Source organism: Anser cygnoides, chromosome 27 (assembly GCF_040182565.1).
Source record: "Anser cygnoides isolate HZ-2024a breed goose chromosome 27, Taihu_goose_T2T_genome, whole genome shotgun sequence".
NCBI classification, from domain to species: Eukaryota; Metazoa; Chordata; class Aves; order Anseriformes; family Anatidae; genus Anser; species Anser cygnoides.
Window position 1 is genome coordinate 1,566,239 of NC_089899.1, and position 27,846 is coordinate 1,594,084.

The window sequence follows — 27,846 nt, forward strand, 5'->3', positions numbered from 1 at the left end:
CGGTTCCCCCGCCCGGCCGGAGTCCTCCGGTTGGGGCAGCACCGGACCCCGGGAGCGAACCCCCCCCCGCGGCCCGGCCGGCGCCCGGGGCCGGCCCCGAGCCTCCCGGTGCGGGGATCCTTCGGGTCCCGCTGCGGGCGAGGCTGTGCTGCGAGCACGGGACCCCCCCGGCAGCTGCGGGGTCGCCCCTTCGGGGCATCAACCGGTCCCCCCCTCCCCCAAATATTAGAGGTCCCTCCCAAATGTATGGGGTCCCCCCCAACTATAAAGGGTCCCCCTCGAAGATGCGGGGTCGGGGTCCCCCGTGGGCACGGGGACCCCCCCCCCGGCGGTGCAGGCTCCGGTCCCGCCCCCGGGGTCGTGAGCGGGGCCCGGCTGCAGAGAGCGGCTGCGGGAGGAAGGGGAGGAAGAGGAGGGCAGAGCGGAGATGCGGTGGAAACCCCGCGGGGCCCTTTCCGCTGGGTCCGTCCCTTCACCAGCGACTCTCATGACTCAGCAGTTCCCCGCCAGTAATTTACAGTAATTACAAAGTGGGAGCGGGCTCTGGGCTGGGGCTGGGGGCGAATTTGGGGTTGGGGAGGTGGCAGGTCCCTGGGGTGCTGGCAGTGGCTGCGGGGACGGCGCCCAGCAAGCACCGTGCCCTGCACGGCCCCCAGGCCGTGGGGGGCTGCGCGGGGGCTGAGCACGCTTCGGGGTGCGCGCGCGTCCCTTTGGGGTGCAGGCGTTGGGTCGGAGCGCTGGGGTGGGCAGCGCCGCTCGTCGCATCGCGCTCTCCCACCGAAACCGTTGGGGTTCCTTCATTATTCGCGGCGAGGGCGACGGGGCCGGCGGCCACCCTGGGGGGCTCCAACGGGCTGTGGCTCGCTGGTGCCGGAGCGAAACCTCCCCGAGGGCGCGCGGCACGGCCGAGGCCCGATTTTAAAAGACCTGGGTCGGTTTTTCTCTTTGGTTATCTAGCTGTATGAGTGTATGTGATATCATAAAGCTAGAGAACCGAATGTAAAAACCCGCTCGCTATTCTCCGGGAGAAATCCCTGCCCTCCCGGCAGGAGAGGGGCCCCGCGGCCGCCGGCCTCCCCAAGGCACCGGCCACGGCGCCTTTGCCGGGGGAGAGCGGCTGGAAGCCAAACGCGCCGCGTCTGTGGAGTGGAAATTTCAGTGGGGTTTTGTCTTTAATCATTTTTATTGAGGCCCAGAGCTAGCGTCTGTGCCTAGGTGATTATTTCTATTCAAACCCGGGGTTCCTCAGGCTAGCTACAAACCCAGAACATTTTATTTTATTAATTTTTTTTTTATTTTTTCTGCAGTGGTTTTAATTTCCACGCCGACAATTAAGCTCGGTTGCACCGGGTGTGCTGGAGACAAATGAAACGGGGCCAGCTCAGAAATAACCCCCAGAGAAGCCCTGTTTATAACGAAGTAGGAGGAAAGTTGCTTAAATAAATTACCGCATGCAAATTGTAATTTAGCGCAAACCCGTTTCCGAGGCCGGTTTATCTACTGGGGAAGAGAAATAAATCATCGCCGCTCGTCGCTTATTCTGCATCTGCAGAGATAGTGCAGCTTTGTTCCTCGGAGAGGTGGATTTGGGAGCCTCGCTCCCACCGCGCCGGTGCTGCCGCGGTCGCAGCCTCCCCTCCGCGTGCCTCCCGGGCTCCGGCTTTGCTCCTTGCCGTGCCGCGGCTTGGGGTGCTGCGTGCCCGCGTGCGCCGAGCTCCTTCCCTCCTGCTTCCATCCGCAGGAAGCTCTTCAGATGGACCCAGCCACCGCTGTTGTGCCGGGTCGGGCACGTGTTAAGCCCTCGCAGGATCAGGCCCGCGGGAGGTGGACACGGCGCGAGGGGCTCCGCAGCCTGTGTAGGGTGGTGGCACTGGGGACATTTCCACACCCCCGCTCGCTGTTCCGTTTGGTGCATCTCTTCCCTGGCTTGAGAAAAAGGAACGAGGAAGAGCATCGGCTCCAAATAGGAAAATGCCAACCCCGCCGCCCCTCGCGCCGTGAGCCTCTCCCTGCCCCGTTTCTCCTGGCCGGAGTTTCGCTTCTGCGTGCAATCGCACCTCCTCTTCCAACTGACGTTGCCGGAGTCTGCAGGCAGAGGGGAGCCAGGAGGATTTTGGGGGGCGAGAGGAAGGGGTGCCCCTTTCTCCCCCTCGATAGCTCTTGCTTTGTTCCGCCAGCGAGAGGGGCAGATCGCGTGTGCCGTGACGCCGGGCGCTGATCCTTCACCCCGGCCTGCAGGGATGCCCTGGGCTGGCCTGGTTTATGCTGTGCGGGGAGGACAGGGGCCTGAAATGGGGTGTGGGAGAAAGCTGAGCAGATGGGCAGTGGGATTTCAGCATCTCGTTCCTAACCCATAATGGTGCTGGTGGCATTTGACAACCTTTATGGCTGCTGCGGCTCTGCCCACGGCTCGGGGACGGGGACGGGAACGCGCTTGCTTTAGCAGCAGCGATGCCGAGGCTGGGTGAAAGCATCCACTACGGTGTAATGCGGTGATGCGGGGCTGTTCCTGAATCCAGAGGCCCCCGTGCAGTGGGATCCGTGGTGGGGACACCGGGTTGGGTCCTTCACACCGGTCTCAGGAGGGGGGGACGCACCCCATCCGCCACCTGATGCCACCCCGCGCTCTGCTCGCACGGCTGGAGGAAAACCTTCCCCAGCTCCTCGGTGCTGAGCCCAGAGCTTCTCCAAGGGCCCCCAGGCTTTGCAGGAACAGGATTTCCCGTGGCCTGTCCCCAGATCCCGCAGCTTCAGGGACCTGCCCGCGGCTCTGTAGCACCAGCGGAGGGAGATGCTCGATCGTGGCAGCGGCGAGGCCGCGTGGGGACAGCCGGGAGGAAGCGAAGCCGGGCAGCGCGGCTGCAGCAGCGGGAGGGATGCTCAGGGCAGGTGCAGGGAGCTGACGCCTCCCGCCTCATCCTGCCCTCTGCATTCGGGGTCCCAGACTGAAGGGTGTCCCAAAACACAACGCCCCGGACCCCAAATCCCAGCTGGGAGCAGGGGTGGGGAGAGCGCGGGCTCTGCCGCCCTCGGGAAGCTTTCTCTTCCCTCCTGACTACTTGTAAACCATTCAGAAAGAATTTCTTAAAATAGGTTCCACTTTAAGGACTTATCTGCTGAATGCCATTAATTTTCTGGGGTTCGTTAAAAGCAAACTTGGTATCATAGCAACTGAATCTATTCCAGGAAAGCAGCCAATTGCAAAGCACGGTGTGTGCAACCGAAGGCGAGAGAAAGGAGCCTTTCAGGTTTATTCTCGGGCTTGTGCCTCGGCAAGTGAAGTTTTAATTTTCGGTGTTTTATTCCTTGCAGAATATTTTATAATTTTTTTTCCCAACGAATCTGCAGGGAGAGGAAAACAACCGCGGGGGCAAATATTTGCAAAATCGCCTTCGTTTTGGGCAGGGGCGGTTGCAGGGGGCGGTGGCAGGTGCTCGGGTGGGCACGAGGCAGGTCCCTGAGGGCGTCAGCGCCACCAGCCCTGGTGTCACCCTCGGGAACGGGTCCCAGGGTGTGATGCTGAGCGTGGGCATCTCCGGCAGCTCCGGATATCCGTGGGTCCGGGACCGACCGGCGGGATTGGGGTCTGCTGGTAAAGAGGCCGCTAATCCCCTTCTCATTTCCATGGCCTCGCTGAAGAAATAGTCATTATTTTCCTTTTAATCCCATCTCTCTCCTCTTTTCCATTAGGCCCTAAGCTGCAATCTTATTCTTGGGGGACGTTACGCTGTGGATAATCCCAGCCCCCCCGGCCCGGCCGGTTTGGGGCAGGGGCTGCTGCCTGCGTGTCGGGGCTGAGCCTGGCCACCCCGTGGTCCCTAGGTCCACGGCACGGTGCTGAGCATCCTGGCACGGCACAGCAAAGCAAAGCTGGAGCCCTAAAAATCTCCCCACCGAGGCAATAATCAGGCAGAGTGGATTTAATTGGGGACGGGAGATGGGAGCCGTGCTTGCAGCCGTCCCGGCCGCCCGTGTCACAGGCGGGTGTGCGAGTCCCTGGCCACAAAACCCCAACCGCAAATCCTGTGGCAGCGCCTGCCTCTCCTCTCCCTGGTGGAGGGATGGTTTTCCGGCTCTGCTTTGTGCTCGATAGCAGGAAGGGGAAAAAAAATAGTCATTTATGATAAAAAGTATCACTTAAATAGATAGAAAGGGTAAAAGCCCCGGACAAAAACATATCCCTGAGCAGGAGAAAATGAAAAACACTGATGTGTTTAACTTTAGGCCATTTAAAAATAACCATTGAACAGGCAACAGTAAATAACAATTCCTTCCAATCAGGTATGTGTCATTGCAGCAGAAAAGCTCCCGTTTATTTACCCAAAGCTGGCAGAGGATGGCCCGGCCAGCTCTTTATCTGCTAATTTTTATAGATGTCAGGCTGGAGTCTCCAACCCGGATAAATCAGCAGCCGGAGGTGGATGGAGCGGCGCAGCATCCCTCAGCCGCCCTCCGGCACCAAGGGACGTGCGGTCGGTGGGCGCGTGGGACCCCCGCCCGTGGGACCTGGCAGGGAGGGTGACAGCAGACCCCACGTGGGACTTTGGGGTACTCAGGGACCCCAGCCGAAGCATCGCCCTCGCTGCTGACACCACGTCCCGCGTGGGGAAGCGGCCCCGATGCCGCACGGCGTCGGATCCGCGGCGTGCAAGCCTGCCCGCCTCTCCTTTCTCTCCCCCCCCACACTCCTTTTTTTTTTTTATGGAGAAATTATTATTTACAGTTTAATATCTTCATGTTTCTATGGAAACTCCATGGCTGCGCTGGGTGGAGGAGTCAAAACCAGCCGGGGAAATGGCAATATCTGCGAGGGAGCGGAGCGGGTGGGTGCTCGCCTGCGCCGGGTGGCACCGGGGAAAGTGCCCCAGCCCCGAATGTAGGTCACGCACATGTGTGCATAATCACATACATATGTTGACTTCAAAGAGCTCGGGCTCATCCTCGGAGATAACAAACGCGCGTGTGGCTGTTAAACAGATTTGCATTTATAAACCACCAAGGCGGGCACGTGCGCTATGGACCTGGGGGGGCCGGGGACACCCCCCCAGCCTGGCACTCATGCGGAAAGAGCGCGGTGCTGGCGGAGACCTTCTCCCCCTAATAGCCGGTGACAGGGACTCGCTCGCGGCGACGTCCCCGCGCTAGGCACGGAGCAAGGACGGAAGGTGTGCGGCGTCCCCGCTTTTGTCAGAAAGTATCTATCAGAGCAGCGGGGAAAGGTCAGCGGGAAACGCAGGCGGCCCCGAGGATGCTGTCCCCGTGCCCGTCCGTCACGCTGCTAACACCAGCCAGCCCCAGCCCCCCCCCCCCCGGACAGCCGCAGATTAGCTTAAAAAAATCACAGCCGCTTCAAAAAATAATAACTGTGGCTCGCGCTGCATTTGCCTTCTGGTTTTTCAGCCTTTGGGGATGGCGTTTTCATGCCTTGCTCGGCAGCCACCAGGAATGTATTTATTTATTTTTAATGAAAAGCACGATCCTGGTGCTTTGCTGGGGCTGGGCCTTGGCGAACAAGGAGCTGTCGTGCAGCTGGGCTCAGGCTGGCAGGTGGAGGCTGTGCGGGTATGCTGGGAGCTCCGGGGACGAGGATGAGGATGAGGATGAGGATGAGGATGAGGATGAGGATGAGGATGAGGATGAGGATGAGGACAAGCCCTTCCCCTCATTCCCTGCATCTCTGCAGTCACCGTAGCTCTGGTCAGAGCCTGAGCCCCGACTTCCCTTGTCCTAATTCCCCGGGAAGCCAGGCGAGGACCGCTCCCGTTTATTGTTTTCTATAAATCTCGCATTTCCATCGAGTTTGGAGACAATTTCCTAGCTCGATGTTAAGGGAAATTAATGTGTGATACCCCCCCCCCTCTCCAAACTGCCCCCTCCCCAGGAAGCCCCAGCCCCGGGGCTCCCATCGCTTGGTGCATCAGGTGGGGACGGGGACGGTGAACAGGGCGTTTGCTCCTGGAGCATCAGAGGCTGGCTGCGAAACCTGGGCACGGGGCTGGGGTCCCCATGGCTGGGTCGCAGCCCCCAGCAGCCTCCCCTTGTTTTTAGGGCCAGGGAACGGGGCAGAGGACACGGCCACGGCCGCATATCTCTGCCTGCTCTTGCGGAGCCTTCGGTTTTGGGAGGAAAAGGAAGGTATTTGTGCGTCAGGGAAGGGCACTGGCAGCTTTCGGCTCATTTCTTATGTCAAAATAGAAGCGTTGAAATGAAAGGGAAAAAAAGGGGGGCTCCATGGTGGGGGCATCGACACCGGCTCTGATCCCCGGGATGGGAAAAGCGCCCTCAGCCGCTGTGAATTTCTCACCTCCCCACCGGCCGCCGCTTCGGGGAAGAAATTTCTTCTTTGGGGAAGAAACCGGGCGTCAGCCGCAATGCATAACCGAGCGCCGGGCGCACCCGTGCACGCACACGCACGCGCACGGCTCGCACACGCGTGTGCACGCACACGGGCTGCCCCGCGGCGGGGCTCGCCGGCCGGGGCCGCTGCTCCGGGAGACGGGGCGCGAGTGGCATTTCAATGCAAACCAGGCAGGAACAATGAGGTGTGTTTTTAAGGGACTGTGAAAGGGGGGTTTTGCTGAATAACTGAAAAGGCGGAGGGGGAGGAGGGAGCCGGCAGCCCCTCCATTAGCTCAGTGCAGCAGCGAGAACAGCTGTGAAAAGAGCCCAGGCCTTTTTCCCACGCCCAGAGGAGCGGAGCGAGGGAAGGAGCCCTCCCAGCGAGGTCAGATCCCATCACTAATATATACACAGGCTGTGCCCTCATTCACGTCACCCCGGCGCAGGTTTGTTTAAGGCGCGCACACTGACACTAATTTCTCCTCCCGCTCGCTCCCCCAGCCGGCCCCATTATGGTCCCCGCTGCATTAAACCCTCCCCGCGGCCCCGCGACGGCTGGCGGCACCACAGTGTCCCGTTCCCCCCCCCCCGCTACCCCCAGCACCTGACCGGCAAGGTCAAGAGGAGCCCGCGCCGCCGTCGCCGCCGGATCTGGCCGGCAGCTGCTGCGCGGCCGCGCCGGGGCTGCCTCGCAGGAATGCGTCCCGCAGATGGGACCTGGCGGGGCACGTGCAACGTCCCCGTGCTGGCCAGATCCTCTCCCCGGCCGCTGTTGTCCCCGTCCCTTTTCATTCCTTGCACCCATCCCTGGGTGCAGGATGCGTGCGTCCCGGGGTTCTCCGCGTGTGCCGGGGGACAAGGGGATGCTCCCGCTTGGCTTTCCCGGCCCTTGTCCTCCCTCGCCCCGCGGTGCCCGGCATCCTCCGAGAGGCGGGCATCAAATAAATCAGGCCTTGTTTATTCTCGTGCTCGGGCTCGGTGTGTGAGTTCATTTGAAAACGTTCTGCCTTAAATTACAGCCTAATAAATCAATACCCACTTAGCGATGCAAGCCAGTGGGAGCGGTTTGCGCAAAGAATTGAAGTTGGCTCCGCGGCTCTCGAGCTTTGTGACGGGCGAGGGAAGGGGTGCTGGCCGGGCAGCTTGTGCCTGGCCCCGTCCCCTGCCCTGGGACACGCGTGTGCATGGCTGGGACATGCGTGTGCATGGCTGGGACACGCTGCATGGCTGGGACACACGTGTGAGTGGCTGGGCATGGCCAGGACATGCATATGCGTGGCCGCGTGTGGCAGGGACAGGATTTAGGGCAGGTGTGTGCCACCAGCTGCCCCATGCAGGGGCTCGGTGCAGCCTCAGAGCTATCCCAGCCCCGCCAGCTCCTCTCTGACATGAATTTCCCCCCAGCACAGAACGATGCGGCTCCCCCATCCAGCTCCCACCCTCCTCTGCCTTGCCACCCTCTCCCCCTTCGGGGAGCTCGGCGATGCCGAGCACTTGGCCAGTGGCTTTCCTTGCGCGTCCTCCTCCCCTTCTCCTCTCCGCTCACACTTTGCACTTGTCTAATCCCCTTGTATTTGCCTGGGCCTCCTTCCAGGGCCACCCAGCTCTTTATAGGGCCACTGCTAAGTAAACGCTGCCTTTGCTTGGCTAAATGGGGACTCCTCCTTCAGGCAGCTGGGGTTAACAGGACCAGCCCTGTGCCTTCCGTGCCCTGCTTGTCTTTCTGGGGGCTGCCCTTCACCTCCTGGCACTCTCCATCCTCCTCCTCCTCCTTCCTGATGCCCTCGGACGGACAGGGAGGGATGTGTGGCTCTGGCAGCAGCCGTCCCTGCCCACTCCCACCAAAGCTGCCTCTGGCGATGCCCAAGGACCCCGTCCCCGTCCCTGTCCCCCCCCCCCCCCCCCCACCCTTTGCATCCGAGCTGGTTTCGTCCCTCCCCCCTCGTCTCCCTTGCCAAGCCCTGACACTTGATGGCAGCCCCATTCAAAATGCATGGGCTCCCCTTTCCAAGCGCCCCGGTCCTTTTGAACTAAAAGGATTTTCTCAGAGGCTAAGTTCAAATGTATGGCCGTTATTTATTTATCACCCCGCTATGTATTATTCATTTATTTAAAAATGTATGGCAGCTGGGAGCCCCGTGTTTAATCACCCCGCGGATGGCGAGGGCCAGGTGGAGACGGCCCCTTGCTCCGCCGGTAACCTGGCGCGGTCGCTGCCGCCGGGACTCTGGCCTCACGCCTGATTTAGCATCAACGCGGCCAAAAATAAACCCGGCCCCCTCGGCAGCGAGAGCACAGCGGCCTCGCGGGGTGGGCACGGAGCTGGGGACGGTGTTTTGGGGGGCTGGGGGATGCCAAAGACCTGCTGCTGGTTGTAGGGGTGTGGGGATGTTGTAGGACCCCCGCCCCAGCACCGCTGGTTGGGGTTGGGGTCGGGGACGTGCCCTGTTCGCTGCCTGTCCTCCCCCCCGGTGGTCCCAGCCGGCAGATTGCTGCCCGCCATACGAGCACGCAGTCGCCAGCACGGTGCTGGTGTGCATTGAGGCTGGGAGGGCATGGCGTTGGGCTGCCAGCATGGCAAAAAAGAGGGAAAAATGGGGGGAAAAAAAAAAAAAAGAGAGAAAAGGACCAATTTCCAAACTCGCTCTTTGCTTTCCCTGGCATCGCAGGGGTGAGGGCCGCATCCATCCCCCCCTGCAGGGCTGAAGGGCCGAGCCCCCTCGGAAGGAGCACAAAGGGTTAAGGATGCTCTCGCTCCCCGCCAAACTCCCCACGTCCCCCCCATGCGCTCCCACCACCCTCTTCCTCGCCGGCCACTCGCTAATTGAGACAGCTTCAGCCCCTGCCTCCCTCCTCTCCCCCTGGGGCTGAGCTGCCTCTTCCCAGGGGGAGCACATTGTCTGCTCCAGCCGGGTTGATGTAATCCCTAAGCCCGAACAATACTTCCCCACCCCGCTCCTGCTGAAAGGGTATTAGTTGCCCAATGAGATAATTACTCCCCAGGCCACCCTAATCATCGCGCCCGGCCGGCCGCTTTCCTCGGCTCGGTCCCGCGGTGCCCGGGCTGAGTTTTTGGGGTGCCCAGGGGTGGTGACATGAAGATGCAGGGACCCCAAATACCCGCAGATCCAGCGGCAAAATATAGCAGGGAAGAGGGACCTGCTGCCTCCGGTGCATTGATTTCAGCCCCGTTGCTGCTGTCACCCCAAATTGTCACCCGTGGGTGCTGTTCGGGGTGCTGGCGGGCAAGGGATGGGGCAGCCCTGGTGCCGCCTCCACGCTCACCGCCCTGCAGAAAGTTGCTGTTGGAGCAGGGCTGGGGTGAACCCGCTCCCTGGTGAGGTGGGATTTGGGATTTCCTGATGTCCCTGTCTCTCGGTCCCCTCTTTTAAATTATGAGGCTAAAATTTTGGGGAACAAAATTCCACCTTTTCGCTAAATATCAGTGTTTGCGCAGGCGTGCTTTTGAAAATCAGAATTTCAGCAATTAAAGGAACTACCCCAGCCCATGGGATAAATGAGAGCAGTTTTCCTGAATTGGTTTAGCAGGAAATAATCCAGGTTTTCAGCTCCCACGTGGCAGCGCCGCGTGAATCGCAGCCCATGGGACGGTGCCAGGGCTGCCTTTCCCCTCCCGAGGTGCTGCAGTCGGAGATGTCTGCAAAAAAACGGACCCGTTTTGGGACGCCCGAATTCCAGCCCTATTAATCCTCCTCTATGCGGCTCTGGCGCTGATGAAGCCAGGGATTATCACCTCTGCCTTCTTGCGTGCTGCGATGCCGGTGCAGCCGGAACGAGGCAGGGGGAGAAATAATCTCCTAAAGGTTTTGCTGAGCCCATCCCGAGGAATGGTGTCTGGGGGTGTCCGGGGGGGATGCAGACCCTCCGTCGCGGCTCTGTTTTTATGGCTGCTGGTTTGCACGGGGCTCAGAAGGTGCTCGCCAGGGCATGGGGTTTGCACGATGGGACCGGTGCGTGCACGGAGCCTGGCCAGCACCGTGCAAACTTCCCGGCGAGGACTTTTTTTTCCCCGGCCCCGTTGGGATTATGGATGCCGCAGCGGGGGCCGCGCAAGGCCAATGCTGCGGGGAGCGGCGAGGGACGCTGCCCCGCTGCAGCCACCGCTCCTCCCCGTCCCTTTCTTGGCCGATCTCTTCTGACAGACAAACACAGTTTCTTTCTCCGAAACAAAGTCCTTGTCCAGCCAAGCACACAAAGCGGATCCATTATCCGATGGGGGACAGAAAGGAGGGGCGGGGGGGGCTGCTGGCGCACAATGCACACAAGTGGCGCGCGGGGCCGCCCCTATTGTGTCTGGGCAGGAAGGGCCGGGACCCACGGCGCAGCCCCGTGAATGGCAGCATTGTGTCTGAGCCCTCCGTCGCCTTGGGCGTCCCTGGCCCCCGGTTCCCCCCCCCCAGCTCCTGCCGCCCGTCTGGGGCAGCAGAGCCAACCTGTTCCCCTGGGTGGGGAAAGCCACGGTTGTCCTGCGTTTTTGGGGTCGGAGCATCCCACCGGACACCGTAGGGGCTGTAGGAAAGGGGGCAGTGGCCAAGGGGTGCTGGAAGGGCTGAGTTTTGGGGTGTGAAGCAAATGGTCCCAAAGATGTCACCCACGGGCAGGGTGGAAATGGGTGCTGGGGACTGAGGGCTGAAGTCCTCACCTCCAAAACCAACTCGGAGAAGGGATTTTTGGGGGCATAAAAGGCTAATCTGGGGCAGAACAAGGCATCCCCTCACTGGCAGCGGGTGCTGGGGGTGGGATAGACAACCAAGGGCAGGTCTGGAGGGGGTTTGTCCCCATCACCCAGTGCAGAGCCTGGAGGACCCCAACAGCTTCGTAATCCCTTGGAGAAGCTGCTTGGACCCTCAGCCCCTCCAGCACCCTTCAGGAACAAGTTCCTGCAGCTAGTTTTGTGTCGTGCAAGGGAGGAAATCCTCCTGTCTGGGCATAAAACTCCCTGCCTGGGCATCGCCCGGTGCTTCCATGCATTTCTGCTCCCCTCCTCACTCGGCTCCTGTCCTGCCGAGGTCCCGTATCCGCACAATGGGATGAGGGACTCGCTCCGGGTGCGATCTGTGGGGTGATGGAGCCAACCAATCCTCCCGCTAAACCCCAGCGAAGAGGCCAAATGGAAAGCAGCCCCTAAGCAGGGAGCTGCATGGCTGCATCCCATCCTTCCTCCTCCAATATCGGCTCCCCAAAGGAACATTTTGATGGGCAACACGAGGCAGATCCGGCTCACAGTGCTGTGTGCCGGGAGCAGCTCGGGACTGGTGAAGGCAGGGTCGGGTACGGGGACCCCCAGCAGCACACGGGCTCAGGAACCTTCACCATTTCCCTAAATCATCATAGCCACGTGGGCCTGCCCAGCACATCGACTGGGCTGTCTGAGAGGTGTGTGCTGGAGGTGGCTGTGATGCGTCCATGCCCCCGGCTGCAGTCACCAGCTCGGGTCAGCGAGGTCCCGCAGACCCCAGGACCACCACTTATAGGGATGGCTGCGACGCATCCCCTCTGTCCGTTCTCACTACTCCTTTCCTTGTGCAGTAACTAGAAGGAAAACCGAGCTTCCAGCTCCTACGGTGATGCCGGTAACCATCCTCGCAGCACCTCATGAATCGCTCCTTTTATTTTTTTTTTCAGAGGAGAAATCCCTGCATCGCTTCAATCAACGTGGTTTTGGCAGCACCCACCAAAGGGGATGGGGACAGGGACGGGGCGAAGCCATGCCAGCGCGGGGGAGCAGCCAGGGCAGCAGGGAGACGACCACCACGCAGCACCCGAACCCTGGAAATCAAAGGAACTCCACCAGGACCAGGTGTTAGGACTGAGCTTTCCAGCCCGGAGGAGGCTGCTCCTGCCGTGGGTTTGCAGCGGCAAAGTTGTGCCTGGCTCTCGGGGCTGGGCTGGGGTGGTGGCATCCCTCCTCCACAAGCACGACACGTGCGGAGCTGAGCACGGGAAGTTACCTGCGCTCCCCCAAGGATGCTCAAGACCCCATCGCCCCTTGTGGATGGGGTAAGTTTGGGATTTTCCTTCTTTCCTCTCCCTTCTTCAATCCCAGCCAGCCGGCACGGGGTTTCGTGCTGTATCCAAACCCCAAAGCTGGCTCTGATGGGTAAAACCTTCCCCGGGCTCTCTGCGGCTGGGGATTTGGGGGGAGCAGGGGAGCGTGGTGGGGGCTGCTCCTCACGGTCGGGTCAGGGCAGGCAGCTGCGAGGGCTGGGATGCGAGGTGCTGGGCTCGTGGTCCCTTTTTCTCCATGCTTTAGGGGAAAAAAAAATGCTTGTATCCTCCTTATTTAAATACCCCTTTGAAAATATTCAGCTTCGCACTGAAAGCTGGTGGAAGACTGGGTTATTGGTTAATGTTTTTCCCCTGTTTCCTTTTTAATGCACATCTTAAATCTTTCCTATATGACTCAAAACATCATTTTCTGTGAGCTAACAGCATAACGGGGACTCTTCCCTCCGCCACCTCGTGCTTTCCCCCCACTGGGGTTGCATCTTCCCCCCCCCCCGATACCCGCAGCTCTTCCTGCTCTGCCCCATCCAACCCGCCCTGCACACGCTTTTCCTGCTGCAGACGTTGGGTTTAGCAACGCGAGCTCCTTCCAGCTCCTCCGGGTCGCCCGTTTTTGGGTAACCTTCGCATCCCAGCCTGCGAGTGCGCAGGGGAAGGGGGCGGGGAGGAGCGCAGCCGTTGGGCAGCAGTGCTGAACGCATCCTTGGGGGTTAGGCAAGGGAAAAACCCGCAGCCCCCGCGGCTCGGGGTTTCGCACGTGACAGCAGAGCTGTCCGAGGCATCAGAAAAATAACTCGCACCTTTCCCGGGGCGAGCCCCCACGCGCCCGGCACCGGGGTTGGCACGGGTGCTGCTGGGTCACCCACGCTCCCGGGGGGATTTTTCCCCTCCCTTGTCTCGGTTGCTGGGATTTGGGTGCTCCCGACATGGCCTCGCGCTTCGGTTCTCCCCCAGCTGCACGGTGGGGAGATGAGGAATATTTTCCCTCTTTTTTCCCCCCAGACAACTGGTTGTGGGAGGTTTTTGCAGTGGTCCCAGGGAGATGTGCACGAGCAAATACCCCCAGTAAATCCCACATTTGTGGGCAATCTCCAGCCGGCGCCATCCCATCTGGACCCCAGGATGTGGGGCTGGAGGGGGAGCCCCATGCAGGGCGAGGAGCAGGGCACCCGGCACGCCACCCCACCAAATCACGACACCCATCGCTCCGAACCCTCTCCCCATCCCTTTTTTCTCCTTTCCTTTATTTCCCCCCATCTAAACACCCCCTTCTCCCCCAGCCCAGCATGAAGGATGGAGAGGGGGCTGCTCGGGGGCCCCTTTGGCGCCGGCACCCGTGGCGGCCCCGTGCCCAGCGGGTGCCCCCGGCAGATGCTCGGCGCCGCGGGCGAAGCCGTCCTCCGCCTCGCTCTAAGATGGCCGGCGGCCCCAAAATGGTGCTGAGCATGAGACGCCATCTGCAAGGCTGGTCCCACGCCCGCCGTGGCCTTTTTATGCAAAGGGGAATTAATTAGATTTGAATATGGTAATTAAGCCATCAAGCCCGCCGGTGCTACGAGGTCCCTTCTTTTCTTCGGGCTTTCTTCTCGCCCCTCTCTCCCGCCGCACCTTAACCCTTCCCCCTCCGCTTTTGCACCCACGGCACCGCTCCTGCATCTTAATGAAACGCCGCGTCTAGGACGTGCCCTCGCCCCCCGCTTCCCGCGCCCGTGCCGAGTTCTGTCTGTCCTCGGCACGCCATCCGCCTGTCCCGGTCGTGCCCCGCGGGTTTAGCGCGACGCCCGCGTGTTTCACCCCAAAAAAAGCCATGAGGTCGCAGAGGGATGCGGGCGATAACACCTCTACGGACAGCGGGTTTTTGGCAGGCGGTGGCTGCAGTGGGGAGTCAAGACGAAATCAATGCCCCCCAGCGCCGGGTTGTTTCCTCTCCGATCCGTTCGTTGCTCATCGCGGGTTTTCATCGTGCCGCCTAAGTCATGGGCTGTAGGGTTGTGGGGTGCTGCTGGTACCCGCCTGCTGCCCCCGCTGATGTGTCGGGATAGCTGCTAGGGTATTTTGTGCTTAGAAGGAAAATAATAGAAAACTGAAGGTGTTTTCAGCATCTATGTCCAGAAAAGGATATTTTTTTTCCCACTAGCAATGAAAGGTTTTATCGTTCCCATATTTCTAACTTCCTTCCAGTTTGCCAGTCCAGCCACCCCGACCCACAGCTGCTGGGTCTTCGTTCACATGAACGGGGCGAGGTGCAGAGGCTGGAAAACTGCAGGCGGGGATATGAGCAGAGAAAAAAAAATCCCTGGAATATTTTTATGCATATATTTATCTATATAAGGAAAATGTTCTTTTTTTTTTTTTCACTTACCTCATAAAGCGAAAGAAAGAAATTGGGAAAAACCTGTGGGAGCTCGTCAGAAAAGCCTGCGGGCACTTTCCGAACAAGTTGCTGAAAACTTGGGTGGACGTCTTCTAAAAGCGGAATATTTGCAAGAGGGTCATTTTCAGTAAAAACTTTTAATTGTGGTGGCAAGCTGCTTCCCACCAAAAACAAGAAAACGACCAAGATTACACACCCATAAATATATTATATGTACATATGCGGGATGCCATCCCAGATATATGCGTTATGTGCGTATATCCAGGTAGCACAGGTCTATGTGCCCATGAGAACCATGCCCTCGGAGTGGTGCTGGATGGTGCTGGGCTCTGGGAGCAGCGAGCAGAGCACGCTGGATCGGCACCCATCACCGCTGCTCGTTAGGACTCCTTCGTTTACGCACCAGCAGCTTGCCACCAGCGGCGAGGGCCAGGCTGCGAGGCTGGGGCAAAACTTGGCTATTTCAGGCGCCGTTGAGAATTTTTCAGCTCTTCGCCCCCGGGAGCAGCTCTGCAAAGCCAGGACCCGCCACGTCCTCCCCGCTCCCCGGCGTCGGTGGGAGGCATCCAGGGGTTTAATCCAAGCTGGCATTGCTGCCCGCGGGAGGGGCGGCCCCGGGCTGGAGCCCCCGCGCCCCCCCGGCCCTGACCTACATAGCGGGCGCAGGATGCGGCCACCTGAGCAGCCACCAGCGCCGGCTGCTGCGCACGCAGCCACGCGCACAGAGGGGCCCTTCCCCGGCCTCGATCCCCCCCCTCTCAGGACTCAGTCTGGGTGAAATAAGGGAGAAATGGGTTTTCTCCTCTCTGCTGGCTCCTGCTTGCACCCGGCTCTGGCAGGGGTGCTCTGGGTGCCTCTGGGTGCCAGTCCCTGGGCTCTGCCTCGTCCCAGCCCTCTCCTGCTGGCTCTCGCCCCAGACGCAGGGGACACCAGTGACATCTCCCAGGCTGCGTTTTGCACCCTTGAGGCTGGGACCGTGGGAGCCCCGGGGGTGTTTGTCCCCGCTGCCACTTTCCTGCAGACCCCTCCTGGGAGGGCAGAGGGGAGGAAATAAACTGGAGAGGGGGGAAAACAAGATGGGAAACAGAGAGGAGGACAGAGGAGGGAAATCCTGGTGAAAAGATCTGTAGAGCAGGGGAGGGAAGAAGCCGGTGATGGAGATAACTACGGGAACGATAATGCCAAACAATGAGGGGAAAGAGGCAGACGGGCAGATGGAGCAGATAATGGAGGGGCTGGTGGCTGGCAGACAAACTGGGGGAGAGGTGGGAAAAAGAGGGAGCTGGGCAGCTCGCAGAGAGAGGAGGAGCACGGCGTTGGGTGCTGGGTGGCCGCAGGGCTGGGACAGAGGGGTGGCAACGGCGGCAGCGAGGTCCCTGCCACGCTGGGAAGACCCAAAGTTGATGAGCATCCCCATATCCCCGCCGCTGAGCCCATTAGCTCGTTAGCCGGGGCTGTGGCTAACGAGCCCGGTGCGGCGGGGCAGGCCAGGAGCACCCATAGGCGGCTGGCTGCGAGCTGCAGGGCCATAAATCTCGCGCGCGCGGCGCGGGTGCCGCCGAAAGCCTTCCAGCAGGATTTATCTCCCCATCCCGCTCTCCCCGCCTTCCCACAAGTGCCACGTGGATTCCCCGCGGCAAGGGAAAACAAGCGAAGATGCTTTCTTTTGTCTCCGCCGCCTGCTTGGCCGCGTCTCTCCGGCTCTAATCCACCTTGGCCTCCTCCCCTCCATTCACAATTTTCTTCCCATCCCCGTGGTGGAAGAAAAGGGACAAACCTCTTCTTTCTATATTTTTTTTTTAAATGGGAAGCGATGGCAACTTACATAAAATCAGCGTTTGGGAGGTGGGAAGAGAGGGAAGGAGGCGCAGAGATGCCTGGAGCTTGGCTCTGGCCAGTCCCAGGGCACGGCTGGGTCTCCGTGGGTCTGCCCATGGTTGCACCTCCCCAAGCCCCCGCTCATCACCCACCTCTCCTCACTATTCCTCATTATCCCTCAGAGCTCCTACGAACCATTTGTGCTATTCTGTGAAAGAAAAAAAAAAAAAAAAAGAAGTGATGGATGCGCGCGGAAGGGCTCAGCACCAGAGGGAGAGAGGGGAAAAAGGGGGGAGGTTGGAGAGAGCTTAAAAATTACAGTGGGAATTAGCAGGAGTCTAAGCTGTTGTTTGCAGTGCCCATTAGCATCTGCCTATTTATCTGTCACCAGATCCTCGTGGCATCCATCCATCCATCTGGGTCCTTGTCACTCTGTCTGCCTACCTAATTATCCATTAGCATGGCAAAGCCCCCATGACAGCGGTCTCGGCGAGCCAGACACGAGACCACCTCATCTGCCCCTCGCCATCGCCCAGACACTTTTATAAGCATCGCGCTAACAAAACCGGGCTGGAAACACCGCCAGCCACGCTGCTCGGGGAGGGAGAGGCAGTGCAGGCGTTGCCCGTGGGGCGTTCATCGCGCGCGGGCGTGCGCTTGCACACCGGCAGGCTGCACGTGCACGACCCGCCGCCTGCTTTTGCTGCTCGTGGATGCTCCGTCTTGCTCGTACGAGACAAAACCGGGGCTTCCATGCCGGTGTGATGGGTGCTGAGCCGCCGCGATGGCACCAGCAGCGGCACGCCACGCCGCGGGCAGCCCCGGTGCCGGCGGCTCTTTGTGCCCGTGCCGCCGCGTGGGGTTTCTTTGTTCGCGGCAGCAGTGGTGGGCAGGTTCCCCCTCCCCGCCTGCCCACGGGCCCCGCTCAGCCCGAGGAGCAAATCAGCGGCGTTTGCATATTCAGAGCAGGTGGGGGCCCATATGCCTAAGATGCACCAGACAAAATTAGCCACCATAATCATAATCAACTGTGCCGTTGTGCTGGGGGAAGGGAGAGGCTGGCAGACAAGCCTGATAATTATGAAGCTCAGCATGTGCGCAGCGGTTTTGCAACAATTATGCCTAGCTCAGCAAGCCGGCAATGATGCTTGTTACAACAACCCTCAATCTCCAGCCCGCCCTCCGGTTGTGCGCTCCCAGGAGGGCTGTGCCGCGCCGGAGGTGCCGTCCCGCTCCTCCCCGTGCTGCTCTTGGGAAGGGGACACGAGGACGGCGAGGGGCGGTGGCCAGACCCTGTCCTGCTGACCCTTCCCAGTGCCGTGTGTGTGTCCAGCTCTTGGCGAGCTGGTTTGTGGCTTGGTGACGTCCCCCGGAAAGCTGCCCCTGGCTCTCCGTGTGCCCCATCCATCTTGGTGCGCCCAGCTATGCCCCGATTCCCACCTGGAAAAACCCACAATGTAAGAGGCAGCTCAAGAAACCATCCTCCCCATCTGCTCCCTGCCCGCAGAGCACTGTGAGCCCCTCGCGTAACAGAGCTCTGGAGCTCCAGCAGGTTTCTCTTTTGCCTCCCAGGACTTTCCCTTTCCACCCTTCTCGGCTCGCGCTGCTCTTTGCGGCCGCGGTGCTCTGCGATGGGAGATGCTGGCGGGAGGTGACACTCCCGATCCATCGCCAGCCCTGGCGCTCGTGGGCCGGTGTCACGCAGCATTTTCCTGAAGGAGCCCTGGGGAAGGGGAATGGCATGAAGCCGCCACGCGCGGTGCTCTCAGATGGGAGATGCTGTGCGGCGCAGCGAGGAGCAGCCCCTGCACCGTGTCCTTGGGAGGCGGCGGTTCCCAGCTCACCATCGAGCTGCGGCAGTGGCAGGATGCTCCACGACCCCTTCCAACCCGTGGCCAAGAGATGAGGAGGAAAATAAAATGTTTTCCTCTTTTAAATATGCTCCAATCTGCAGCTCAGTCTGGCTGGGCTTGGTGGTGATGCTGGGGATGCATCCCGCTCACATTTCCCCGGGTGCAGTGGGTTCCCGTATGGGTGAGGCTGGCTTCCTCGCTTAGGGCACAGCGGTCTCCTGAAATCACGTCGAAGCCAGCCGCAATTTGGGCTTTGCAACCTAAATTTGTGATTTAGGACCCACTTTGGGTTTTGCAATAGTGCTGCCAGAGGTGGGAACGGCTTTGCAACCCCACGGCCGCCGCTCGGGATGCAGCACATCCTTCGCAGTAGCTCAGGGCAGGCTGTTCCACACAGATCCCGTCACCTTTCTCAGGTACAACAAAGCCGGATCGGCTCAAAAGGAGCTCGGCGTGCACAGAAATCACAGCCGTGCTTTCCTCAGCGTCCCTCCTCCTCCTCTCATCTCCTGCACGGGAGGGACAGCCCTGCCTGAAGCACAGCGATACCGGCAGCTCCGGGGTGAGGCAGCACAAAAGGAGGGGTTTATCCCTGCTGAGAGGCTCCTGGGCATCCCAGGCACCTTTCTACCCATTACCTCCCGGGTGGATTGAGAGCAGGATGCGCCAAAACGGCACAGCAATGCCCACCAGCACTGGAGGCTTTGCACTGGGGGGTTGGATTTGGGGCTGGTTTGCTCCAAACTAGCGGGTTTATCGGAAGATGAGGGTGGAGCTGGAAAAGGACTGGGTTGGTTCACTGATCCCATGGATGGCACAGAATTTATCCCAGGGCATTCTCCAACATCCAGCAAAACACGTCCACACCATAATTATTTCAGGGGTGCTGCACCCTCTCTGGGCTGGTTTTTGTCTCGAGGAGGGGGGAAGGACGAGAGCCTCGGCGCTCCGCCCGCTCCCCACTGCGCTCCTGCTCTCATCCGCGGGGGAATAGCAGCAGCAGCATCCCACGGCCTTGCCCGATCTGAGTATTTGTCATCCAACCCGCTAGTGAAAGGGAATAAATGCAAAGGTGAAGGTAGGAATCAAAGTGGGAAATAGCCCAAGCTGCTGAATATATTTTTTTCCTCTTAATTTGTGTAACAACAGGGATCCAAGTTCGGCACCCCAAAATGCTGCTGGATGAGCGGGCTCCAAAGCAGCTGCTCCGTCCTTATGGCTCTGCACAGCCTGCGCTGGGCACAAATAAATCCACGAAGAATAGGAAATACCCACCGGGAAGAAATTTTCTCGGTGTCCTGCGTTGCTCCACCGGGCTCTTCCAGACTTCCCCGAAGCCTCAGGAGCGTGCAGGGGTTTGCCATGAAAACACAAAGGTCCGGCTGCTTCCTCCTCGTCCTTTGGGACAAAGGGAACTTCGCTGATGTAAAGCGAGTTAAAGGCAGCGGCTGGGGGTTCCCGATGCCTGCTGCGGTCAGGGCACTCGGAGCACGGGGTTTGGGGTTTTTAATGGGACAATTCAAAGGGGACGGGTACACGTGGGTGTGTTTCAGGCACAGGCTCACTGGTGCGTTTTATCAAGGATGGAGGATTTAGGGCACCTGGCTGCTTTCGTGTGTTAAAAACGAGTTTTGCATTTCATACAGAACCCTTTTTTTTTTTTTTTTTGCTTTGCCTTCTTCATTGGTTCAAAAAAAAAAAAAAAAAAAAAAAGGAAACAGAAAACAGCGAATTTTGTAGCACTGGGGGCATGGCCCCATTTCACACCCGTGCCCTGCATCAGCCCGGTTTGCAGCAGAGTTTGAAATCACTTCGCATGAACTTGGGTTCGCACCCGGTCCGTTCTTACCCCAGGTCACACGCTGACATCATTTATCAGGTTTTTTTTCCCCAAATCCCAGCCAACTGAGATCATGCCCTGCATCTTTACAGCTTCTCCGTCTTTTGCCCGAAACATGAAGTTTCCCCAGTCGGTGCCTTCCTGAATAAGCAGCTTTCCATAAATCACCTGCTTTGGAGCCGGGAGCTGAGCGAGGCTTCATGGGGACTCGGGCGGGCTGGGGGCAGCCCCAAACCCCCCACCCAGGGCACTGGGACTGCAGGCACGAGATGTGATGGGAGACGGGGCACTCTGCCCTTTTGCTTTTGTTTTAATTGGTGGGGGAATTAGGCAGTGAACAGAAATGCAGGAAAATAAATCAGCAACGTATTTTCCCCACCTTCCCCACCTCCCAGAGCTGGTTCAGGAGCAGAGCGGTTTTGCAAGATTTGGGAAAAGCAAGAAAAACCCCGACACCTGTTTGCTTTTAAACTTTTTATTTTTATTTATTTTTTATTTTTTTTTAAGAAAGAAAACTTGACACAAAATCAAGCCGGGCGCGTTCCTCGCACCCATCAGCGGTCCCAGGGGCGCAGGGCAGGCTCCGCACCTCCACACCCCACGGGGCAACCAGCCAAAGAGCAGCAACTCGCTGGCCTATAAATTCCCAAATAATTCCCCCGATCCTGAGCCCGGCTTTTTTTTTTTTTTTTCGGATGCAGGCAGCGGAGTGGGGGAGAATGTGACCGCCAGCTCCATAAATATTATATGGGGCGACAGCGCTGCGCGGGGCCGGTGGGCGCAGACAAAGCGTGCATTGAGCCGCCGGCCCAGCTGCTGCGGGCAGTGAGGATGGGGGTCAAGGTCAGAGGTGGCCCCCGCGCGTATTATTCCCCCCCAGCCCCTTTGCTCGTGTCCATAAAATAAAGTTAAGCGGGTGTCGCCGGCCGGAGGATGCCGGCTGTCCCGGCGGCAGCGCGGTGCAAAGCCCATGGTGTGGCTGTGCCCGGCCGCATCGTGCAGGAGGGGAAACTGAGGCACCGTGCCAGAGCCCAGCCTTGCACCACCACCAGGAGGGGCTGGGGACCCTTTTTTTGACTCTGTCTAAATGCAATAATTGACGTGCTTGCTTTAAAGGGTGCCCACAGCTCTGTGCCAGAGCAGGATCTGCTCCGGGGCCATGCTGGGGCTGCTGGGGTGCCCGTGGTCCCCCAGGATCACCCAGCACCCCTGCCCCGTGCCCAGCCCACCCCATGCTGGGGGCTTCTCCAATCTAGGGGGGGGGGTACCAGGGCTTTTGGCTGCTGTGGGGCTGCTCCAAGGGCGGCCGAAACCAAGCCGGGGAGTTGAATCCTGCTGCCGCGCAAACTTGGATTTTAGAATATTTTGCTCCCTCTTAGGCAATCCCTTAGCAACGCTTGTTTCCATGGCAAAGAGCCGAGAACCTCTGCACCGATGCTGAGCTCTGCCTTACGCTCTCATTCTGCTCGTCTTGCTCCGGCACTGCCCCGCGGTCCGGGTCCCCAGAACGGGGACGGAACCGGGACCGACCGCGGTGCCAGTCCTGCACTGGGGACATGAGGCCCCAGGGAACAGGAGGTGTGGGTGTGCAGATCCTCACCCTGCAAACAGGGGGCTGTGCACCCCTCCCTGCCAGCCCGGCGCTGGGGAAGGGTCCTGGGGCATCTCCTTGACGAACGAAAGCAAACGAGGCCAGTAAGCAGCTGGACTAGATGATCTGTGAAGGTCCCTTCCAACTGAACTGTTCTCTAATTCGTATAACTCTAAGAAATGCACCCGGGGCAGCGAAGGCAGGCAGGGCACAGCGCTCGCCAGGATGATGCTGAGTTCCCTCCTTCCCCAGGAAGGTCCTGGGATTAAACCAAGCCCAGTGGGTAAGGGGACAGGGTTAGACCAGGGTGTGGATGCACCTCTGGATGCTCTCATCTTGGAAATCCACGCGAGCGCCTGCACCAGAGGCAAGGGGACTTTTCCTGAGTGTAAACCCAGCAAGAGCACTTGGAGTCGGGATTCGGTCAAGGTTTCGATTTAATTTGTGCCTAAAAGCCAGTGACAGCTTGGTGGTGGCGGTGCTGTGAAGTCAAGCTGCAGCAGGGCGAGGGATTCAGGGCAGTGGGCAAAGCTGCCCGACCCGCACGGCCGCGTGGCGATGTCTCCTGCCCGATCCCAAAGGTGACGACGCACTCCAAAATTGGGATTCCCGCAGAAAACCCAGGAGTAAAGGTTATTTTTTAGGTTAAAAAAGGGTTAATTTTATTTGTTATTTTTTAATTTTCAAAAATCTCAGCAACATCCTGCGCTACTCTCAGCGTTTTGCAGGGAACAGGTTCAATTCCGAAATACCGATCCTCGATGGAAAAACTCCACTTTGGAGCAGTGGCAGGCTCCCGGGGCAGGACTTTCCAGGGGTACATCTCAGCTCCAAGCACCAGGAATTATGCAGGGCCCCCGTTTTCCACCCTAGAGCCCAACATCAGCATTTCCATGGGCAGAAGCCCCCTGGCAGATCTAGCACGGGGGTTTTGCTAATATTCGAGGCCGTTTTGAGCTCCCCTGAAGTTCTCCGTCTGCCGATGACTATCTAACCCCAGGTCACCCGTGCCGATGCCGGGAGGTGCTTTCATGCCTGGGCACGAGCGCTCGGTGCCAGCACGCCCCATTCACAGCCACATAAACACCTTTATTCTCCACCACAGCTTCACCGTGAATAAATTGCGCTTAAAAAGAAGCAGGAAGAGAAAGCAGCCGCCGTCTCCTTCTCTCTGCTCAAGGACAGGCAGAATTCAATGCGACGCTGGATGGCCGCGTGCGCTCCCGCGCTCCCTCTTCCAATTCATAATCAAAAATCTTCGCTGTCCTGCGAAATTTCCCTTCGCATCTCGTAGCGAAGGAGCCTCGGGCGGCTCAAAAGCAGCCTCGTCCTTCACGGGGGTGTTCAGTGGGCACCTCCGGTCGTGTGTTTCCTAATTCAGTGCCGGCAGCATTGAACAGGGAGCCGTCCCTAAACCCTTTTGCCCTGCTTCTGCCAAAAGCCACCATGCAAAACGTGTCCCCCCGCCTGTCCCCAGCGAAGGGAAGCACTGCTCTTGGGGCAGGGATCGTGCCCCGCTGCAGGAGGTGGCCCGCACCGTGGCCCTGTCACCATCTCTCCGGGAGGAGGATGAAAAATCTTCCTCCCGGGCTTTTATTTTGCTGCAATGGTAACTAATTCTTGCAGTAGTTCGTGCCCTGAAGGAGTCTTAAAAACTCCCAAATCTGACAGCTAAAAATAGCTGCCGCTCCGCTCGTTTCCAAGCGTTCTGCAGCCCTCATTTATTTATACCAGTTGTTTGAACCCCTCGCGCGCTTTGAATCCAAAATCCTTTGGCTTTCCTTTGGAAGCTTTCGTGCCCGTTTGGCTGGGGTGGTTTTTTTTGGTTCCCCCCCCCCAAAGCCCCCGCCGGGTGGCCGTCCCCTGCACCGGGAGGGTGCTGGAGGCGCCATGGGTGGGCTGTGTCGCCCAGGGAGAGGGGTCCCAGCACCCTGGGCGCAGAGGCGGAGGGCAATAAGGGCGGCTGGGGATGCAGGGAGCAAGTTTTGCCCCCCAGACCCCCGCCCCTGCAGCTCCCCCAAATCAGACACGGCTTTTCTCATGCACGCACGCAGCAACGGGCTCCGCTCGCCTCCGCCACGCTGCTGGGAAGGAGCAAAATTAATCCCTATGGAAATTTATTTAAATGAATTCCCTGCTCGGACACTCAAGCTGTTCCCAGCCCGGCTTTTCCCAGGGCAGAGCAGCTGGGGAGGAGGGACCAGGACGGGATCCTCAGCCCCCTGAGCACCCCAATTCCCACACTGCAGCCGCCTTCCCCCAAAGCCGCCGCGGCCACATCTCGTGGGGTTGTTGTCCCCGCAGCGTTGAGCTGTGCCACAAAGCCTGGTTTGGGACAGAAAATTGCTCACTCGTGTCTTATCTCCGGGTGGGATCCAGCAGCTCTCCGCGAGGTCTCACCTTGAGCAGCTGGGGCGATCACAGCAGGTTGCGTTTTCATCCCGTCAGGGAGCGGAGAGGCCCCAAAGTTCCCCAAAATCTTTATTAGGGACAAGAGAAATTAGCTGAGCGCTTCAATAAGTAAATAGTGGTTTTCCTGCCCAAAACACGCATGTATTTACTGAATAATTCACACTGTGTAGGGCAGTGGGATCGAGTCTCTCTTGTTTCCAGTGCCTTTAGGATCTGCTGAGAGCCCCATCCCAGCCCCATTTTCCTGCACAAAAGCTCAGCCGGAGCAGTCTCGTACGATAAAGGTCTCTCGGATAATACAAGCGAGCAGAGGGGGGAGGCACCCGGGGACCCCCTTGGTGACACGAAGGCAGAGCAAGCTCCGCTCCGAACCCCGAGCTCCCAAACAGCCCCGATCCCATAAGCGAGCAGGAGCAATGGGGCCGCCCCCGGTCCGGGGGATCCGCAGCATCTGCAGCCCCCGGACAAGGCTCCTTTGAGATCGGGCACAGACGTGGCATTGTCAGCAAAGAGAGCCGGAAAAAGGGCTGGAGGTGGGATTGTGGTGGGAAGCGATCAGTCTGCAGAAAGCCCAGCTTTGCAGGGGCTGCTCCAGCAGCAAGGAACCCCCCTGCACCCCGGCGGCTTCGCTGCGCCCCCGAGGGAGAGCCCAGCGGGGCTCTGGCAAAACCCAAGCGTAAAAGGACCGTGGAGGAGCTTTCCCCCATGCAATGTTCCTGCTGGAGCAGGGGGCGAGCTCAGCAATGCAAACGTGCACCCACGTGCGCCACAAAGGGCACCGGTGCGCGCGGTGCCGACGGGCACGGGGAACGGAGCACCAAGTCCCCACCCCGTGCGGACTGCAGAGGGTCAGTAAGGAAGGAGGTGGACCCGAACCCCCAAATTTTGTTGGAGGTAGGGATCAGGGCCGGGTGAGGCAGCGGGAACAGGCACTTCGTGGGGATTTATGCCATGCAGCACTTGTCAGCGCGGGTTTAGCACCCCATAAAGCAACGCCGACGGCTGAACGTGAAGGGAGAACACAAAGACGCCTCGGCCGGGCAATTAACGAGCGAGTTTGGGCTCAGGCCCTACAAAGGGGGAGGCTGCAGGAGGGACGGGTGGGGAAGGAATGGGGGATGAAACTGGGATGCTAACGCTCCGCACGTCCACCCGCAGGAAGGGGGCTCTGCCAGCTGCACCCCACGGGCAGGGCGCCGGGACCCCCACCGGCGACTCGTGGGGACGAGGACACGGGTGAAGACGTGCCACTGCGTTCCCCGGGGACAGCGTGAGGGTCAGCCTCTTCGCAAGCAACCCGTCGCGAAGCACAGCTCTCGGTGAGGAATTTTGGAGCAGGGACCCAGCTTTCGGCACGGCTCGGGGGGGGGGGCTTAAAATTTGCCGAAAAACACCAGGAACGGTTCAGGCAGCGAGGCAGGGGGGTGGTGGCACTGTCACCTCCTGGGCACCCATGTCCTTGCTGTAGTAGGACCTTGGCAGTGCCCATCCCGGGCTCACACCAGTTTCTCCCATTAACAGGTGACGTGAGTGGACACCGTGGGATGCGCATGGCCAAGAAAGGTTGGAGAAGAGCCGAGGCTTGGTCCGAAGTGTGGTCAGGATCCATGCAGACGCCCTTCCCGTCCTGTCCCCAGGGTAAGGGCTTGCTCTGTCCCCGTGGCTGGAGCCAGGCGTGCCCAGGAGGGTCCCAGGCCATGGAGCCACTGAGCCCGAGGCATTGGGGGACGAGGTCTGCAGCTCAACGAGGTGAAAAAGAAAAAAAAACAAAACACAAACCCCAAGTGTATTAAAGGTGTTCCAAACCTACAGCAGTGTCACAACCTGGTCTCCCTCACGTTGCTTATGTCTGAGCAGAGTTTTTCTTGCAGAACATCCCAAATCCCACCCCCGGGGGGGGGTCCTGGCCCTGGAGGGGAGGTGTCCCGGCCTTGTGGGGCTGGCGGGAGGCGGCAGCAGCCCGGCCGTCCCTGCACGAGCCCCGCTTTGTGCCCAGCCACCCCCGGCAGGAGCGGCCACCGCGCTGCAGGGCACGGCACGGCACCGGGCGCAGTGGGGACCGGCACCTCTCGCCTCTCCTGTGCTCGCTCCTCCTCTCCTCTTCCACAACCCAAACCTGGGAGCGGGCTCTGGCTCTGCTTCACCAAAGCCTGGCCACAACAAAGTTGGCACCACCGGGGTCCTGCGGGGGTGGGGGGACACAGCTCGCGCAAACGGGGAGTGCCAAGCGCTCAGACCACCAGCACCGTGCTGAACACTGGGAGCAGCCCCAGCTCGTGCCGCCGGTCCCAAGTCCCGCTCCAGCTCCACAGCTCCCTTTTGCCTGCCTCTAAATCCCATTTCAAGCTCCTGCCTTACCCCCAGAGCCTGCAAACCCAACCCCTGCGGCTCCAGAACCAGGAGCACGCGCTCAGCTCAGGTTCGTGTCTCCGATTTCTCGCTCGGTGTTGGGATGCCCAAACTCCAGACCCGCTCCTGGGTCCTCCCGTGACCGTGGGGTCTCCGTACCCCAGAAGGGAGCCCCCCAACACCCTTTAAACTTTCTGCCGGCCATCCAAATTCAGCACGGGTCCAGGCGGACGCAGCGGAAGGACGCCCTCGCCGAAATCCTGCCCGCCTCCGCAGCCCCAGCACGCGCTCGCCCGCCCGCGCGCCGCCGCCAGCGCCAGCGTCCCAGACGCCCAAATATTGAACTATACATTAAATTACCCCGGGAGGGGCCGGGGGGGGGGGGAGAGCCGGAGCACGTCCGAGGGAGCGTGGCAGTTTGTTATGCTAACCGAGGGGGGCTCCGCTCGGGGGACGTGTCGGAGAGGTCTGAAGAGCAAGGAGTTCACAGGCCCTCTCCCTTTGTCATGCTAAAAGTGCAACACAGAAAATATATACAGGCAGCTGCTCAATGGAGCGTGAAATACAAGTGATTTCTCCGGGAGCCCTGGGTAATGCAATGCAGCCCGGACAATGCCCGCCGCAGCCCCGCCGCCTTTGTGCGAAATGGAAAAACTTCGGCAGGGGGAACGGGACGGCCGCCGGCGGCCCCTCCAGCTGCCCCAGCGCGGAAAGTCCCCAAGAGGGTCCCCAGCACCCACGGGGTCCCCAGCACCCATGGGGTCCCCATCCGTGGGACCGATGGCAGCTTGGATGCCCCGATGCCATCGGGGTGGGCACAGAGGCTGCTGAACCCCAGCCCCATCTGCGAGGAATTGATCCCCCAGGACCCACGGGGACATTGCTGGGCCCGGCACCCCCTCGCCGCGCACGGGGCTGGGGACACCAAAAATTTGGTGGCTTCCCAGTGGCACCGAGCACCGCCCGTCGAGGCCGCTCCTATTGCTGATGCTAATTCGGGCATCCCGGCAGGAGGAGGGAGCGGTGTAAAATCAGTCCTCAAAGGGGCTTTTGTGTTGGCAGGGCTGGGGTGCTCCGAGCATCCATCTTTCGCCTTTCCCTCCTTTTTTTTGTGTGCCTGCCTGGAGCTGAAAGGCGACGCTGTGGGGGCTGCGAGGCTCTCGGGGCCCCCGAATTCGTTCCAGGGAGGTGCTGACACCGGGGTTTGTGCAGCCCCCGCGGCCGCTGCGAGGGCCAGGGGACC

At 59.8% G+C, this 27,846-nt stretch overlaps 1 long non-coding RNA gene across 3 annotated transcripts in view; it reads left to right on the forward strand.

The window, feature by feature from the left end:
- LOC106047927 (uncharacterized) overlaps nt 1–25,995 on the forward strand; it is a 32,447-nt gene extending 6,452 nt beyond the window's left edge. For all 3 annotated transcript variants that reach the window (XR_010826705.1, XR_010826704.1, XR_007159506.2), the window contains 3 exons: nt 11,986–12,360; nt 25,413–25,573; nt 25,776–25,995. This is a non-coding gene — a long non-coding RNA (uncharacterized lncRNA). The remainder of the gene's footprint in view (nt 1–11,985; nt 12,361–25,412; nt 25,574–25,775) is intronic.
- The last annotated feature ends 1,851 nt before the right edge of the window (nt 25,996–27,846 follow it).